At 43.1% G+C, this 16,271-nt stretch overlaps 1 long non-coding RNA gene across 1 annotated transcript in view; it reads right to left on the bottom strand.

Moving 5' to 3' along the window:
• LOC121282115 overlaps positions 1–15,958 on the bottom strand; it is a 125,830-nt gene extending 109,872 nt beyond the window's left edge. Inside the window, exons 1-2 of the long non-coding RNA XR_005943995.1 lie at positions 15,899–15,958; positions 14,855–14,938 (exon numbers count right to left, since the gene is read on the bottom strand). This is a non-coding gene — a long non-coding RNA (uncharacterized LOC121282115). The remainder of the gene's footprint in view (positions 1–14,854; positions 14,939–15,898) is intronic.
• Between the last annotated feature and the right edge of the window lie 313 nt (positions 15,959–16,271).

Raw genomic sequence — 16,271 nt, 5'->3', positions numbered from 1 at the left:
TACACTGATGAACTGCGAGTGTTGTTGATAAACTCACTGATTAAACAGGAGTGTTGCTGATTATCTCTCTGATGAAATGGGAGTGTTGGAGTTAAACTGAATGATGAACTGGGAGTGATCATGATAAACTCACTGATGAAGTGGGAGAGTTGGTGATAAACTCACTGATGAAGTTGGAGGGATCATGATAATCTCACTGATGAAGTGGGAGAGTTGGTGATAAACTCACTGATGAACTATGAGTTGGTGATAAAGTCACTTATGCACTGGGAGTTGTTGATAAACTCACTGATGAACTTGGAGTTACTAATAAACTCACTGATGAACTCGGAGTTGGTGATAAACCCACTGGTGAACTTTGGGTCTAGGTGAAAATCTCAATGATGAACTAAGTATGTTGGTGCTAAACTAACTGATGAATGGGTAGTGTTGGATTTAAACTGTAAAGTGCACTGGGATTGATCAAAATATCTCATTGATGCAATGGGAGTGTTGGTGATAAACAAACTGATGAATGGGGAGTTTGTAGTAAACTCACTCATGAACTGGGATCGTTGGTGATAAACACACTGGTGAACTGGGAGTGTCAATGATGAACCCACGGATGAAGTGGGAGAGTTGGTGATAAACTCACTGATAAAGTTGGAGGGATCATGATAATCTAACTGATGAAGTGGGAAAGTTGGTGATAAACTCACTGATGAACTCGGAGTTGGTGATAAACCCACTGGTGAACTTTGGGTCTGATGAACTGATGAACTAAGTGTGTTGGTGCTAAACTAACTGATGAATGGGTAGTGTTGGATTTAAACAGTAAAATGCAATGGGATTGATTAAAATAACTCACTGATGCAATGGGAGTGTTGGTGATAAACACACTGATGAATGGGGAGTTTGTAATAAACTCACTCATGAACTGGGATCGTTGGTGATAAAGACTGTGATGAACTGGGAGTGTCAATGATAAACCCACTGATGAAGTGGGAGTGTTGGTGATAAACTCACTGATGAACTGGTAGTGATCATGATAATGTCACTGATTAAATTGGAGGGTTGGCGATAAATGCTCTGATGAAATGTGAGTGCTGGAGTTAAACTGAATGATGAAGTGGGAGTGGTCATGATAAACTCACTGATGACGTGGGGGAGTTGGTGATCAACTCACTGATGAACTGGGACTGCTGGTGATCAACTGACTGATGAACTGAGATTGTTGCTTATAAACTCACTGATGAACTGGGATTGTTGGTGATAAACTCAGTGATGATCTGGGAGTGTTGTTGATAAACTCACTGATTAAATGGTAGTGTTGGTGATAAACTCTCTGATGAAATGGGAGTGTTGGAGTTAAACTGAATGATGAACTGGCAGTGATCATGATAATCTCACTGATGAAGTGGAAAAGTTGTTAATAAACTCACTGATGAAGGGGGAGTGTTGCTGATAAAATCACTGATGAACCGGGATTGCTGATAAAGTCACTAATTACAGGGAGTTGGTGATAAACTCACTGATGAACTGGGAGTGGTGATAAACTCAATGATTAAACGGGACTGTTGGTCATATTCTTTCTGATGAAATGGGAGATTTGGAGTCAAAAAAATGATGAACTGGGAGTGATCATGAAAAACTCACTGATGAAGTTGGAGTGATCAAGATAAACACACTGATGAAGAGGGAGAGTTGGTGATAAACTCACTGATAAACTGTGGGTGTTGATGATAAAGGCACTAATGGAATAGGAGTTAGTGATAAACTCAATGATAAGCTGGAAGTTGGTGATAAAGTCACTGATGAACTGGGAGTGTACGTGATAAACACACTGATGAATGGCGAGTTTCTAATAAACTTATTGATGAACTGGGATCGTTGGTGATAAACTCACAGAGGAACTCGGAGTGTCGATGATAAACTCACTGATGAACTGTGAGCGCTGGTGATGAACTCACTGATGAACTGGTATTGATCATGAAAATCTCACTGATGACGTGGGGGTGTAGGTGATAAACTCACTGATGAACTGGGACTACTGGTGATCAACTCACTGATGACCTGAGCGTGTTGGTCATAAACTCAGTGATGAACTGGGATTGTTGGTGATAAACTCACTGATGATCCGGAAGTGTTGGTGATAATCTCTCTGATGAAATGGGAGTGTTGGAGTTAAACTGAATGATGAACTGGGAGTGATCATTATAATCTCACTGATGAAGTGGAACAGTTGGTGATAAACTCACTGATGAACCAGGATTGCTGATAAAGTCACTTATGAACTGGGAATTGGTGATAAACTCACTGATGAACTGGTAGTGATCATCATAATGTCATTGATGAACTGGGAGTGTTGGCTATAAGCACACTGATGAACTAGGAGTGTTGGGGATAAACTCAATGATGAACTGGGAGTGTTGATGATTATCTCTCTGATGAAATGTAAGTGTTGGAGTTAAACTGAATGATGAACTGGGAGTGATCATGATAAACTCACTGATGAAGTTGGAGTTATCAAGATAAACACCCTAATGAAGTGGAGGAGTTGGTGATTATCTCACTGATAAACTGTGGGTATTCGTGATAAAGCACTGATGGACTGGGAGTTAGTGATAAACTCACTGATAAGCTGGAAGTTGGTGATGAAGTCACTGATGAATTGAGAGTGTTGGTTATAAACACACTGATGAACTGAGAGTGTTGGTGATAAACTCACTGATTAAACGGGAGAGTTGGTGATTTTCTCTCTGATGAAATGGGAGTGTTAGAGTGAAACGGAACGATGAACTGGGAGTGATCATGATAAACTCACTGATGAAGTTGGAGGGATCACAATAAACTCACTAATGAAGTGGGAGACTTCGTGATAACTAACTGATGAACTGGGAGTTGGTGATAAAGTCACTGATGAACTGGGAGTTTGTGACAAAGCCACTGGTGAACTTTGGGTGTTCGTGAAAACTCACTGATGAACTAAGAGTGTTGGTGATAAACTCACTGATGAATGGGGAGTTTGTTATAAACTCACGCATCAACTGGCAGTGTTAGTGACAAACTCGCAAATGAACTGGGAGTGTTGGTGATTAAATCTCTGATGAAATGTGAAAGTTGGAGTTAAACTGATTGATGAACTGGGAGTGATCATGATAAACTCACTGATGAAGTTGGAGTGATCAAGATAAACACACTAATGAAGTGGGAGAGTTGGTGATAAATTCACTGATGAACTACGAGTTGGTGGTAAAGTCACTTATGTACTGGGAGTTGTTGATAAACTCACTGATGAACTTGGAATTGGTGATAAACTCACTGATGAACTCGGAGTTGGTGATAAACCCACCGGTGAACTTTGGTTGTTCGTGATAAACTCACTGATGAACTAAGAGTGTTGGTGCTAAACTAACTGATGAATGGGTAGTGTTGGATTTAAACTATAAAATGCATTGGGATTGATCAAAATAACTCACTGATGCAGTGGGAGTGTTGGTGATAAACACACTGATGAATGGGGAGTTTGTAATAAACTCACTCATGAACTGGGATCGTTGGTGATAAACACCCTGATGAACTGGGTGTGTCAATGATAAACCCACTGATGAAGTGAGAATGTTGGTGATAAACTCACTGATGAACTGGTAGTGATCATGATAATGTCACTGATTAAATTGGAGGGTTGGCGATAAATGCTCTGATGAAATGTGAGTGCTGGAGTTAAACTGAATGATGTACTGGGAGTGTTCATGATAAACTCACTGATGACTTGGGGGAGTTGGTGATAAACTAACTGATGAACTGCAACTGCTGGTGATCAACTCACTGATGAACTGAGATTGTTGGTTATAAACTCACTGATGAACTGGGATTGTTGGTGATAAACTCAGTGATGATCTGGAAGTGTTGGTGATAAACTCACTGATGAAATGGGAGTGTTGGAGTTAAACTGAATGATGAACTGGGAGTGATCATTATAATCTCACTGATGAAGTGGAACACTTGGTGATAAACCCACTGATGAACTGGGAATGTTGCTGATAAAATCACTGATGTACCGGGATTGCTGATAAAGTCATTTATGAACTGGGAGTTGGTTATTAACTCACTGATGAACTGATAGTGATCATCAAAATGTCACTGTTGAACTGGGAGTGTTGGCTATAAACACACTGATGAACTGGGATTGTTGGGGATAAACTCAATGATGAACTGAGAGTGTTGGTCATTAAATCTCTGATGAAATGTGAGTGTTGGAGTTAAACTGAATGATGAACTGGGAGTGATCATGATAAACTCACTGATGAAGTTGGAGTGATCAAGATAAACACACTAATGAAGTGGGAGAGTTGGTGATAAACTCACTGTTCAACTGTGGGTGTTGGTGATAAAGGCACTGATGGACTTGGAGTTAGTGATAAACCCCCTGATAAGCTGGAAGTTGGTGATAAAGTCACTGATGAACTGAGAGTGTTGGTTATAAACACACTGATGAACATGGAATGTTAGTGATAAACTCAATGATGAACCGGGAGTGTTGGTGATAAACTCACTGATGAACAGGGAGATGGTGATCAACTCACTGATGAACTGGGAGTTGGGAATAATCTCACTGATGAATTCGGATGTGGTGTTAAACTCACTGATGAATGCGGAGTTTCTTATAAACTTACTCATGAACTAGGAGTGTTGGTGATCAACACACTGATGAATGGGGAGTTTGTAATAAACTCACACATGAACTGGGATCATTGGTGATAAACTCACTGATGAACTGTGGGTGTTGTTGATAAAGGCACTGATGGACTGGGATTTAGTGATAAACCCACTGATAAGCAGGAAGTTGGTGATAAAGTCACTGACGAACTGAGAGCGTTGGTTATACACACACTGATGAACAGGGAGTGTTACTGATAAACACAATGATGAACTGGTAGTGCTGGTGATAAACACACTGATGAATGGGGAGTTGGTAATAAACTCACTGATGAACTGCGATCATTGGTGATGAATTCACTGATGAACTGGGAGTGTCGATGATAAACTCACTGATGAAGTGGGAGTGCTGGTGATAAACTCTCTGATCACCTGGTAGTGATCAAGAAAATCTCACTGATGACGTGGGGGAGTTGGTGATAAACTGACTGATGAACTGGGACTACTGGTGATCTACTCACTGATGAACTGAGAGTGTTGGTTATAAACTCACTGATGAACTGGGATTGTTGGTGATAAAATCACTGATGATCTGGGAGTGTTGGTGATAAACTCACTGATTAAACTGGAGTGTTGCTGAATATCTCATTGATGAAATGGAAGTGTTGGACTTAAACTGAATGATGAACTGGGAGTGATCATATTAAACACTCTGATGAATTTGGAGTGATCAAGATAAACACACTGATGAAGTGGGAGTTGGTCATAAACCCACTGTTGAACTGTGTGTGTTTGAGATAAACCCACTGATAAACTGGGACTGCTGGTGATGAACCCACCAATGAACTGATAGTGTTGGTTATAATCTCACTGATGAACTGTGATTGTTGGTGATAAACTCACTGATGATCTGGGAGTGTTGGTGATAAACTCACTGATTAAATGATAGTGTTGGTGATAAACTCACTGATGAAATGGAAGTGTTGGAGGTAAACTGAATGATGAACTGGGAGTGATCATGATAATCTCACTGATGAAGTGGAACAGATGGCGATAAACTCACTGATCAACTGGGAGTGTTGCTGAAAAAAATCACTGATGTACCTGGACTGCTGATAAAGTCACTTACGAACTGAGAGTTGGTGATAACCTCACTGATGAACTGGGAGTTGGTGATAAAGTCACTGATGAACTGGGAGTGTTGGTGATAAACTCATTGATTAAATGGTAGTGTTGGTGATAAACTCACTGATGAAATGGAAGTGTTGGAGTTAAACTGAATGATGAACTGGGAGCGATCATGATAATCTCACTGATGAAGTGGAACAGATGATAATAAACTCACTGATGAACTGTGAGTGTTGCTGAAAAAATCACTGATGTAACGGGATTGCTGATAAAGTCACTTATTGAACTAGGAGTTGGTGATAACCTCACTAATGAACAGGGAGATGGTGATAACGTCACTGATGAACTGGGAGTGTTAGTGATAAACTCACTGATGAAATGTGAATGGTGATAAACTCACTGATTAAACGGGACTGTTGGTGATAAGGTCGCTGTTAAAGTCACTTATGAACTTGGAGTTGGTGATAAACTCACTGATGAAATGGGAATGTTGGTGATAAACTCACTGATTAAACCGGAGTGTTGGTGATAAACTCACTTATGAAATGGAAGTGTTGGAGTTTAACTTAATGATGAACTGGGAGTAGTCATGATAAACTCACTGATAAAGTTGGAATGATCATGAAAAACACACTAATGAAGTGGGAGAGTTGGTGATAAACTCAATGATGACCTGTGGGTGTTGGTGATAAAGGCACTGATGGACTGGGAGTTAGTGATAAACTCACTGACAAGCTGGAAGTTGGTGATAAAGTCACTGATGAACTGAGAGTGTTGGCTATAAACACACTGATGAACTGGGAGTGTTGGTGATAAACTCGCTCATTAAACGGGAGTGATCATGTTAAACTCACTGATGAAGTTCGAGGGATCACGATAAACTAACTGATGAACTGGGAGTTGGTGCTAAAGTTACTTATGATCCGGGAGTTGGTGATAAAGTCACTGATGAACTGGGAGTTTGTGACAAACCCACTGGTGAACTTTGGGTGTTCGTGAAAATCTCACTGATGAACTAAGAGTGTTGGTGATAAACTCACTGATGAATGGGGAGTTTGTTATAAACTCACACATCAACTGGCAGTGTTAGTGACAAACTCGCCAATGAACTGGGAGTGTTGGTGATATACTCTCTGATGAACTGGGAGTGATAATGATAAACTCACTGTTGAAATTGGAGGGTTGGTGATAAACCCATTGATGAACTAAGAGTGTAGGAGATACATTCACCGATGAACTGGGATTGGTAATAAAGTCACTTATCAACTGGGAGTTCGTGATAAACTCACTAATGAACAGGGACGTTGGTGATAAACTCACTGACTAACTGGGATTGTTGGTGATAAACTCAGTAATTAAACGGGACTGTTGATGCTTATCTCTCTGATGAAATGGGAGTGTTGGAGTTAAACACAATGACGAACTGAGATTGATCACGATAAACTCACTAATGAAGTTGTAGTGATCATGATAAACTCACTGATGAAGTGGGAGAGTTGGTAATAAGCTCACTGATGAGGTGTGGGTGTTGGTGATAAAGGCAGTGATGGACTGGGAGTTAGTGATAAAGTCACTGATAAGCTGGAAGTTGGTGATAAATTCACTGATGAACTGAGACTGTTGGTTATAAACACACTGATGAACTGGGAGTGTTGGTGATAAACTCACTGATTAAACAGGAGTGTTGCTGATTATCTCTCTGATGAAATGGGAATGTTGGAGTTAAACTGAATGATGAACTGGGAGTGATCATGATAAACTCACTGATGAAGTTGGAGGGATCATGATAATCTCACTGATGAACTGTAAGTTGGTGATAAAGTCACTTATGTACTGGGAGTTGTTAATAAACTCATTAATGAACTTAGAGTTGGTGATGAACTCATTGATGATCTGGGAGTTGGTGATAAACCCACTGGTGAACTTTGGGTGTTTGTGAAAAACTCACTGATGAACTAAGAGTGTTGGTGATAAAATAACTGATGAATGGGGAGTGTTTTATTTAAACTGAAAAATGCACTGGGAGTTATCCTGATAACCTACTGATGCAGTGGGTGTGTTGGTGATAAACACACTGATGAATGGGGAGTTTGTAATAAACTCACTGATGAACTGGGATCGTTGGTGATAAACTCACTGATGAACTGGGAGTGTCGATGATAAACTCACTGTTGAAGTGGGAGAGTGGGTGATAAACTCACTGATGAACTGTGGGTGTTAGTGATAAAGGCACTGATGGACTGGGAGTTAGTGATAAAGTCACTGATAAGCTAGATGTTGGTGATAAATTCACTGATGAACTGGGATTGTTGGTGATAAACTCACTGATGAACTGGGAGTGTTGGTGTTAAACTCACTGATTAAACGGGATTGTTGCTGATTATCTCTCTGATGAAATGGGAGTGTTGGAGTTAAACTGAATGATGAACTGGGAGTGATCATGATTAGCTCACAGATGAATTTGGAGGGATCATAATAATCTCACTGATGAAGTGGGAGAGTCGGTGATTACTCACTGATGAACTGTGAGTTGGTGATAAAGTCACTTATGTACTGGGAGTTGTTGATAAACTCACTGATTAACTTGGAGTTGGTGATAAACTCACTGATGAACTGGGTGTTGGTGATAAACCCTGGTGAACTTTGGGTGTTCCTGAAAAACTCACTGATGAACTAAGCGTGTTGGTGATATCGAGGTGAAGTAGTCTGGGAACAGTGTCCTGCAGTCAGCATCGCGGTGCAGCAGCCTGGGAACAGTGTCCTGTAGTCAGCATCATGGTGAAGCAGTCTGGGAACAGTGTCCTGCAGTCAGCATCACGGTGAAGCACTCTGGGAACAGTTTCCTGGAGTCAGCATCGCGGTGAAGCAGTCTGGGAACAGTGTCCTGCAGTCAGCATCGTGGTGAAGCAGTCTGGGAACAGTGTCCTGCAGTCAGCATCACGGTGAAGCAGTCTGGGAATATGACCTGCAGTCAGCATTGCGGTGGCGCAGTCTGGGAACAGTGTCCTGCAGTCAGCATCGTGTTGGAGCTGTCTGGGGACAGTGTACTGCAGTCAGCATTGCGGTGAAGCAGTCTGGGAAATTTGACCTGCAGGCAGCATCGCGGTGAAGCAGTCTGGGAACAGTGTCCTGCAGTCAGCATCGTGCTGAAGCAGTCTGGGAAATTTGACCTGCAGTCAGCATTGTGGTGAAGCAGTCTGGGAAATTTGACCTGCAGTCAGCATCGCGGTGAAGCAGTCTGGGAAGAGTGTCCTGCAGTCAGCATCGCGGTGAAGCAGTCTGGTAACAGTGTCCTGGAGTCAGCATCACGGTGAAGCAGTCTGGGAAGAGTGTCCTGCAGTCAGCCTCGCGGTGAAGCAGTCTGGGAACAGTGTTCTGGAGTCAGCATCGCGGTGAACCAGTCTGCGAAATTTGACCTGCAGTCAGCATCACGGTGAAGCAGTCTGGGAACAGTATCCTGCAGTCAGCATCATGGTGAAGCAGTCTGGGAAATTTGGCCTGCAGTCAGCATCGTGGTGAAGCAGTCTGGGAACAGTGTCCTGCAGTCAGCATCACGGTGGAGCAGTCTGGGAACAGTGTCCTGCAGTCAGCATCGCGGTGAAGCAGTCTGGGAACAGTGTCCTGCAGTCAGCATCGTGTTGGAGCAGTCTGGGAACAGTGTCCTGCAGTCAGCATCGTGTTGGAGCAGTCTGGGAACAGTATCCTGCAGTCAGCATCGCGGTGCAGCAGTCTGGGAAATTTGACCTGCAGTCAGCATCGTGGTGAAGCAGTCTGGGAACAGTGTCCTGCAGTCAGCTCTTGTTTAAAATAACAACAAACACATCACAAGACAGCGCAAGGCAGCAGCGGAGAGTTCAGAACCAGCACGAGTGCGGGGAAGCTTTAGCAAGTGATGTCAGCACAAAGGTGAGTTCTGATTGGTGAGTCGTGGTTTACTGTTTTTCTCCAGTTTAAAATAGATTAAGCTAAGGAAAGGTAAGAGCCCTATTCTTTTTATTTAAAGTACATAAATAATTTAACACTTTTTTACTGTATTTAACTTAAAGTAAGGGTTTTTTTTTTCAACTAGAGGCATGGCAGGGCATCTCAGTCCCATGTTATGTACTGCCTGAAAGATGTGGGAAGTCCTAGACACCCCTTGCGCTCTGACTGCCCATGTGTGCAGGGAGTGCTACCAGTTGCAGCTACTTGAGCTCTGTGTTTCGGAGCTTGAGTGGCAGCTGGAGGCACTGAGGTGCATCCACGAAACTCAGCCTCGCGGATAGCACGTTTTTAGATGTGGTCACCCCACAGCTTACAGAAGTGCAGTCAGAGAGGGAACGGGTGACTGTCAGTCAGAAGAAAGGTGTCAGGAATGTAGCCAGGAAATCCCCAGGGTGCATCTCGCTCAAGAACCGTTTTTCTGTGTTGGAAAACGGTGAGAGTGACAGTTCCTCTAGGCAGTGCAGCCACGCTCATGGCACTGTGAGTGGCTCAGCTACCTTGGGTGGGGAGGGTGGGCAGGAAAAAGAGGGTAAGAGCAATAGTGGTAGGAGACTCGATAGTGAGGGGAACAGACAGGTGTTTCTGCAGCCGTCGACATGACTCCAGGATGGTATGCTGCTTCCCTGGTGCCAGGGTCACTGAATGGCTGCAGGGCATTCTAAAGAGGGAGGGCAAACAGACAGAGATCGTGGTACATATTGGTACCAATGACATAGGTTGAAAGAGGGGTGAGGTCCTGCAAGCAGAATTTAGGGAGCTTGGAAGTAGACTAAAGAACAGGACCTCAAAGGTAGTAATCTCTGGATTACTTCTGGTGCCACACACCAGTGAGTATAGAAATAGGAGGTTAGTCCAGATGAATGCGTGGCTGGAGAGATGGTCCAGGAGAGAGGGCTTTAGATTTCTGGAACATTGGGACCGTTTCTGGGGGCAATGGGAACTGTACAAGGTGGACGGGTTGTGCCTGAACTGGAATGGGACCAACACCCTTGTGGGGAGGTTTGCTAGTGCTGTTGGGGAGGGTTTAACCTAACTTGGCATGGGATGGGATCTTGAGAGGAGATTCAGCAGGAGGAGATGCACAGCCAAAATTAGAAGAGAGAGCAAGTGAGTCTGGAAAGCCTAGAAATTATAGACCAGTTAAGGCACAAGGGAGTTTGGCAGGGTTGGATGGTATTTATTTTAATGCAATGAGTCTGACAAATAAGGCAGATAAGTTGAGGGCACAAATTAACACATGGAAGTATGATGTCATTGCTGTCACAGAGACATGGTTGAGAGAGGAGCAGGATTGGCAGCTCAATATTCCAGGATATAGGGTCTTCAGGCGAGACAAGGAAGGAGATAAAAGCGGAGAGGGTGTCGCAATATTGATCAAGGAATCAATTACAGCAGTAAGGAGGGATGACATCTTAGAAGGTTCCTCAAATGAAGCCAAAAGGATAGAACTGAGAAACAAAAAAGGAGCAACTACATTGCTGGAAGTGTACCATCGGCCCCCAAACAGACAGAGAGTAAAATAAGAGCAGATATGTAGAAAAATTTCAGAGAAGTATAAAAATAATAAGGTAGTGATAGTGGGAGATTTCAACTTCCCCAACATTAACTGGGTTAGTCATAGTGTGATAGGTTTAGAGGGAGAAGAATTCTTAAAATGCATTCAGGAGAGCTTTTTAAGCCAGTACATAGAAGGTCCTACAAAAGAGGGGGCGGTCCTGGATTTAATTTTAGGGAATGAAGCCGGGCAATTGGTAGAGGTATCAGTGGGGGAGCATTTTCCAGATAGTGATAATAACTCAGTTAGCTTCAAGGTTGTTACGGAAAAGGACAAGGATGGGCCAGAAGTCAGAGTTCTACATTGGGGGAAGATCGACTTTAATAAGATCAGATATGATTTGGCCAGTATGGACTGGGAGCTTTTAGGTGAATCTGCATCAGAGCAATGGTACTCATTCAAGAAAGAAATAGGGACAGTACAGGGCCGACATATTCCAGTAAAGACAAAGGGTGGGACTAACAAATCCAGGGAACCCTGGATGCTGAGGGTTATACAGGATTGGATAAAGAGAAAAAGGGATGCTTATGGCAGATACCGAGGGCTCAAAACAGCGGAAGCCCGAGAGTAGTATAGAATGTGTAGGAACTTAAAAAGGAAATTAGGAGAGCAAAAAGGGGGCATGAAAAACATTGGCAGGTAAAATAAAGGAAAATCCAAAGTTATTTTACAAGTGCATTAAGAGTAAGAGGATAACTAGGGAAAGAATACCATTGAGGACCATTGTGGTAATTTGTGTGTGGAGCTGGAAGACATAGGTAGGGTTCTAAATGAATACTTTGTGTCAGTGTTCACAAGTGAAAGGGACGATCTGGGTTTGGAAATCAGGCAGAAGGTCTGTGATATAATTAAAGAAATTTGCAAAGAAAGGGAGGGGGTTCTAAGTGCTCTTGCAGGCTTAAAAGTAGATAAATCTCCAGGCCCATATGAAATGTATCCCTGTTGAGTGAGGCAAGGGAGGAGATAGCAAGGGGGTTGGCGATAATTTTCAAAACTTCTCTGGCCACAGGAGAGGTGCCAGAGGACTGGAGGACAGCCAATGTGGTACCATCATTCAAGAAGGGAGGGAGGGATAAACCAGGGAACTACAGGCCAGTCAGTCTAATCTCAGTGGTGGGAAATTATTGGAAGCAATTCTGATGGACAGAATTAATATACACTAGGAGAGGCAGGGGTTAATCAAGAACAGTCAGCATGGTTTTGTTAAGGGGTGGTCATGTCTGACCAATTTGATTGAATTTTTTGAAGAGGTGACCAGGGCAATGTATTTGACGTAGTCTACTTGGACTTCAACAAGGCTCTTGATAAAGTCCCACAGGGGAGACTGAGAACGAATGTAAGAGCCCATGGGATCCAAGGCTATTTGGCAAATTGGATTCAGAATTGGCTGAGTGACAGGAAGCAGAGGGTAATGGTCGAGGGGTGTTTTTTGTGACTGGTTGCCTGTGTCCAGTGGGGTTCCACAGGGATTGGTATTGGGTCCTTTGCTGTTTGTGGTATATATAAATGATTTAGACTTGAATGTAGGAGGGTTGATCAGTCAGTTCGCGGATGACACGAAAATTGTTGGGGTGATAAATATTGAGGAGGATAGCCTTAAATTACAGGAGATTTAGACGGGCTGGTCAGATGGGCTGATCAGTGGCAAATGGGATTTAATCCGGATAAGTGTGAGGTGATGCACTTGGGCAGGACAAAGAAGGCATGGAAATACATGATGAATGGTAGGACCCTGGGAAGTACCGAGGATAAGAGGGACCTTGGTGTGTATGTCCACCGGTCCCTTAAAGTAGCAGGACAGGTAGATAACGTGGTTAAGAAAGCACATGGGATACTTGCCTTTATTAGCCAGGGCATAGAATTTAAGAGCAGGGAGGTTATGCTGGAACTGTATAAAACAATGGTTAGGCCACAGCTAGAGTATTGCATGCAGTTCTGGAATCCACATTATAGGAAGGATGTGATTGCACTAGAGAGAGTGCAGAGGAGATTTACCAGGATGTTGCCTGGGCTGGAGAGTTTTAGTTATGAGGAGAGATTGGATAGACTGGGGTTATTTTCCCTGGAGCAGAGGAGATTGATGGGGGACATGATGGAGGTGTATAAAATTATGAGGGGCATAGAATAGGGTAGACAGTAAGGAACTTTTCCCCTTGGTGGAAGGATCAATACCCAGGGGGCATAGAATTAAGGTAAGAGGCAGGAGGTTTAGAGGGAATGTGAGGAAGAATTTTTTCACCCAGAGAATGGTGAGGATCTGGAATTCACTGCTTGAAAGGATGGTGGAGGCAGGAACCCTCATAACATTTAAGAAGTATTTAGGTATGCACTTGCGGTGCCATGGCATACAAGACTATGGGCCTAGTGCTGGAAGATAGGATTAGAATAGTTAGGTACTTGTTTGACTGGTGCAGACTCGATGGGCCGAAGTCATAGATCTCTATGACTACAACAGAGTTGGTGATAAATTCACTGATAATCTGGGAGTTGGTGATAAACTCACTGATGAACTGGGTGATAATCAGCAACACTCCCAGTTCATTAGAGGGATCATAATCACCTCACCCTGTTCATTTGTTCATTTATAAAGATTGTCATGCCTAACAAACCTGATTAAAATTTTTCCAAAGGGAGGTTGGACAGGGAAAACTCTATTTTCTGGACTTTCAGCATAATAGACAAAAGAATGAAGTCCCCCATAAGGGTCTAACAGGTAAAGTTGATGTGCATGGAAGGGAAGGAATTTTATTGACCTGGTTAGGAAACTGGCTGAGTGACAGGAGACAGAGTCTAGGGTAGGCTGGCATCGTCGTTGTTGGCCATCCCTCAAGTCGACATCCACCCAGGGCCGTAAGGCTCTGCTGTGGGCTTTCATGTGACTGAACAGGCAGATCCATGGCCTGCAGATCTTTAGGCACATGGGTCAGAATGTCCCACGTGGTGGTGGGATCTGGAGGGCAGGATTTGCTTCCTTTTCTTTCCTTCTCTGCTGCCACTTTGCCTCATCATTGGGGTGTTTGGACTCAGTGTGCTGCAGCTTAATGGACACGTTCCCGCCATTTTGACCAATTGGTCTGGTGTCAGTTAGCGTTTGTTTAACATACACAAATTAAGGCAGATATGACTAATCATGTCCCACAAGGATCTCTGTTGGAGCCCCAAATATTACTGTATTTATTACTGTATTTATTAACAATTTGAATTATGGGTTAGAAAGTCACAAGCCATCTCGGGATGTGGTGACTCTGAGTGTTCAGTGTTTAAGGCCCATTGCTGGTTTCCCTGATGGCATGGTGTGTAGGACAGGAGTCATTTGGATAAATTGTGAAGCATGATACTCCTTCTGCTCAAATCAGATTTTGTCAGTCTGAAATCTTGGGACAAGCTTCAAGTGATGAGATTTATTTGTCAGTTTGATAAGGTGTCACAGTGGGGTCACCACACTGGGCTGTACATCCTGTAGCAGAAAGCTTAGATCATTCAGGCCTTGGGGCCTACCTAAACAAAGCTGCTCGACCACAGGAGGGGTCGTCTGTATATTGCCCTTACCATCACACCTGCAATCCCGATTCCCACCACTCCAATCATGTATAGCTTCGAGTTGAAAAATTCCTTTAATTTAGAAGTGCAGTTCTGTGGAGACAGTTAACAGGAAGCAGTTCAGGGTTCAGTGACAGGGGTTAGAGGTTAGATGGGGTTAGGGCATAATAGTCTTTTCTCATAAATAATATAGTGTATATGTACTATAATGATACAAAAGCAAGTCCCCCAAATGTTGTCATCCCAGGGGATGTTTGAGTGATGTTATTTGAGGGATAAATATTGACCAGGAGGTCAAGGAGAATTCCACTGCTCTTCCTCCAAAAAAAAAGTGCCGTGCTATCTTTTAATGTCAATTTAATGGCTCATCTGAAAGACAGCACCTCCAACAGAGCAGATCCTCCTTGGTATCACACTGAAATCTCAGCCAGGGTTATGTACTGCCTCAAGAGTGGTGCTGAAACCCACAACATCCTTTCTCAGAGACATCATGTTACCACTGAGCCATGGCTGGCACCGACTGTGGTCAGTGTCCGTGCTGTGCAGTATCCCAGGGATCTGTGCTAAAGGAAGAGTTAGATCTTCAGTCTGTACAATTCTCTGGTCAGACTCCATCTTACAACTTAATTCAGTTCAACCCTTTCAAGGAGGTGAATGAGTGAAACATTATTGAGGTCTATAAAATAAAAAGTGGGACCAAAAGATTTATTGCCAACCTTAACCTTGACAGCACAGCAATGAGCATAACTCCCAATGGAAATGCAGAGGAGGATGTCAAGTGTCAGTTAGAGATAAAATACACAAATACTCAGAATGGGAAAGAGAGAATAAGCAGAATCTGTACAAAGCTACAAGAGGAAATGGATGATCAACAATAGGTTGAATCCATCAATAGTCCATGTTGCTTTGCTACATGGTCATTCACAGGTCAGAAGAATGTCAGGGCTTATCCGAGCTTAACATCAGTTGAAGGGTCACTGTGACACCTCGGTCAGGGTGGGCAAGCAAATAAAACAATTACATGTAGAATTCAGCATGAAACTTGGAACTCACCACAGACATGTGTAAGGTGGGACAGAGGAGCTGAACAGCCATGTCTGGTAATGAATCTCCACAGCACTGCAACTAGAGAGAGAGAGAAAGATAGAGACACAGGTCAAAACCTTTCACATACCAATGGGCACTGTGTGAAAAACAGTGTAGAACATGTGTGTGTCCGTGAATGGGAGGCAGTACAGTGAAAGCTCACTAGATTGGTCCCAGAGATAAGGGGGTTGTGCTATGATGAATAAATTGGGTCTATTTTCTCCGGAGTTTAGGAGAATGAGGGGTGATCTCATTCAAACCTACTAAAAGCTGAAGGGGCCTGACAAGATAGAGATGGTTTATGCTGGCCAGGGAAGCTCAAACATGGGGGCACAGTCTG

Source organism: Carcharodon carcharias, chromosome 9, assembly GCF_017639515.1.
Source record: "Carcharodon carcharias isolate sCarCar2 chromosome 9, sCarCar2.pri, whole genome shotgun sequence".
Lineage (NCBI taxonomy): Eukaryota > Metazoa > Chordata > Chondrichthyes > Lamniformes > Lamnidae > Carcharodon > Carcharodon carcharias.
The sequence above is the reverse complement of the archived record's forward strand: the minus strand, read 5'-3'. Positions and strand labels throughout refer to the sequence as shown.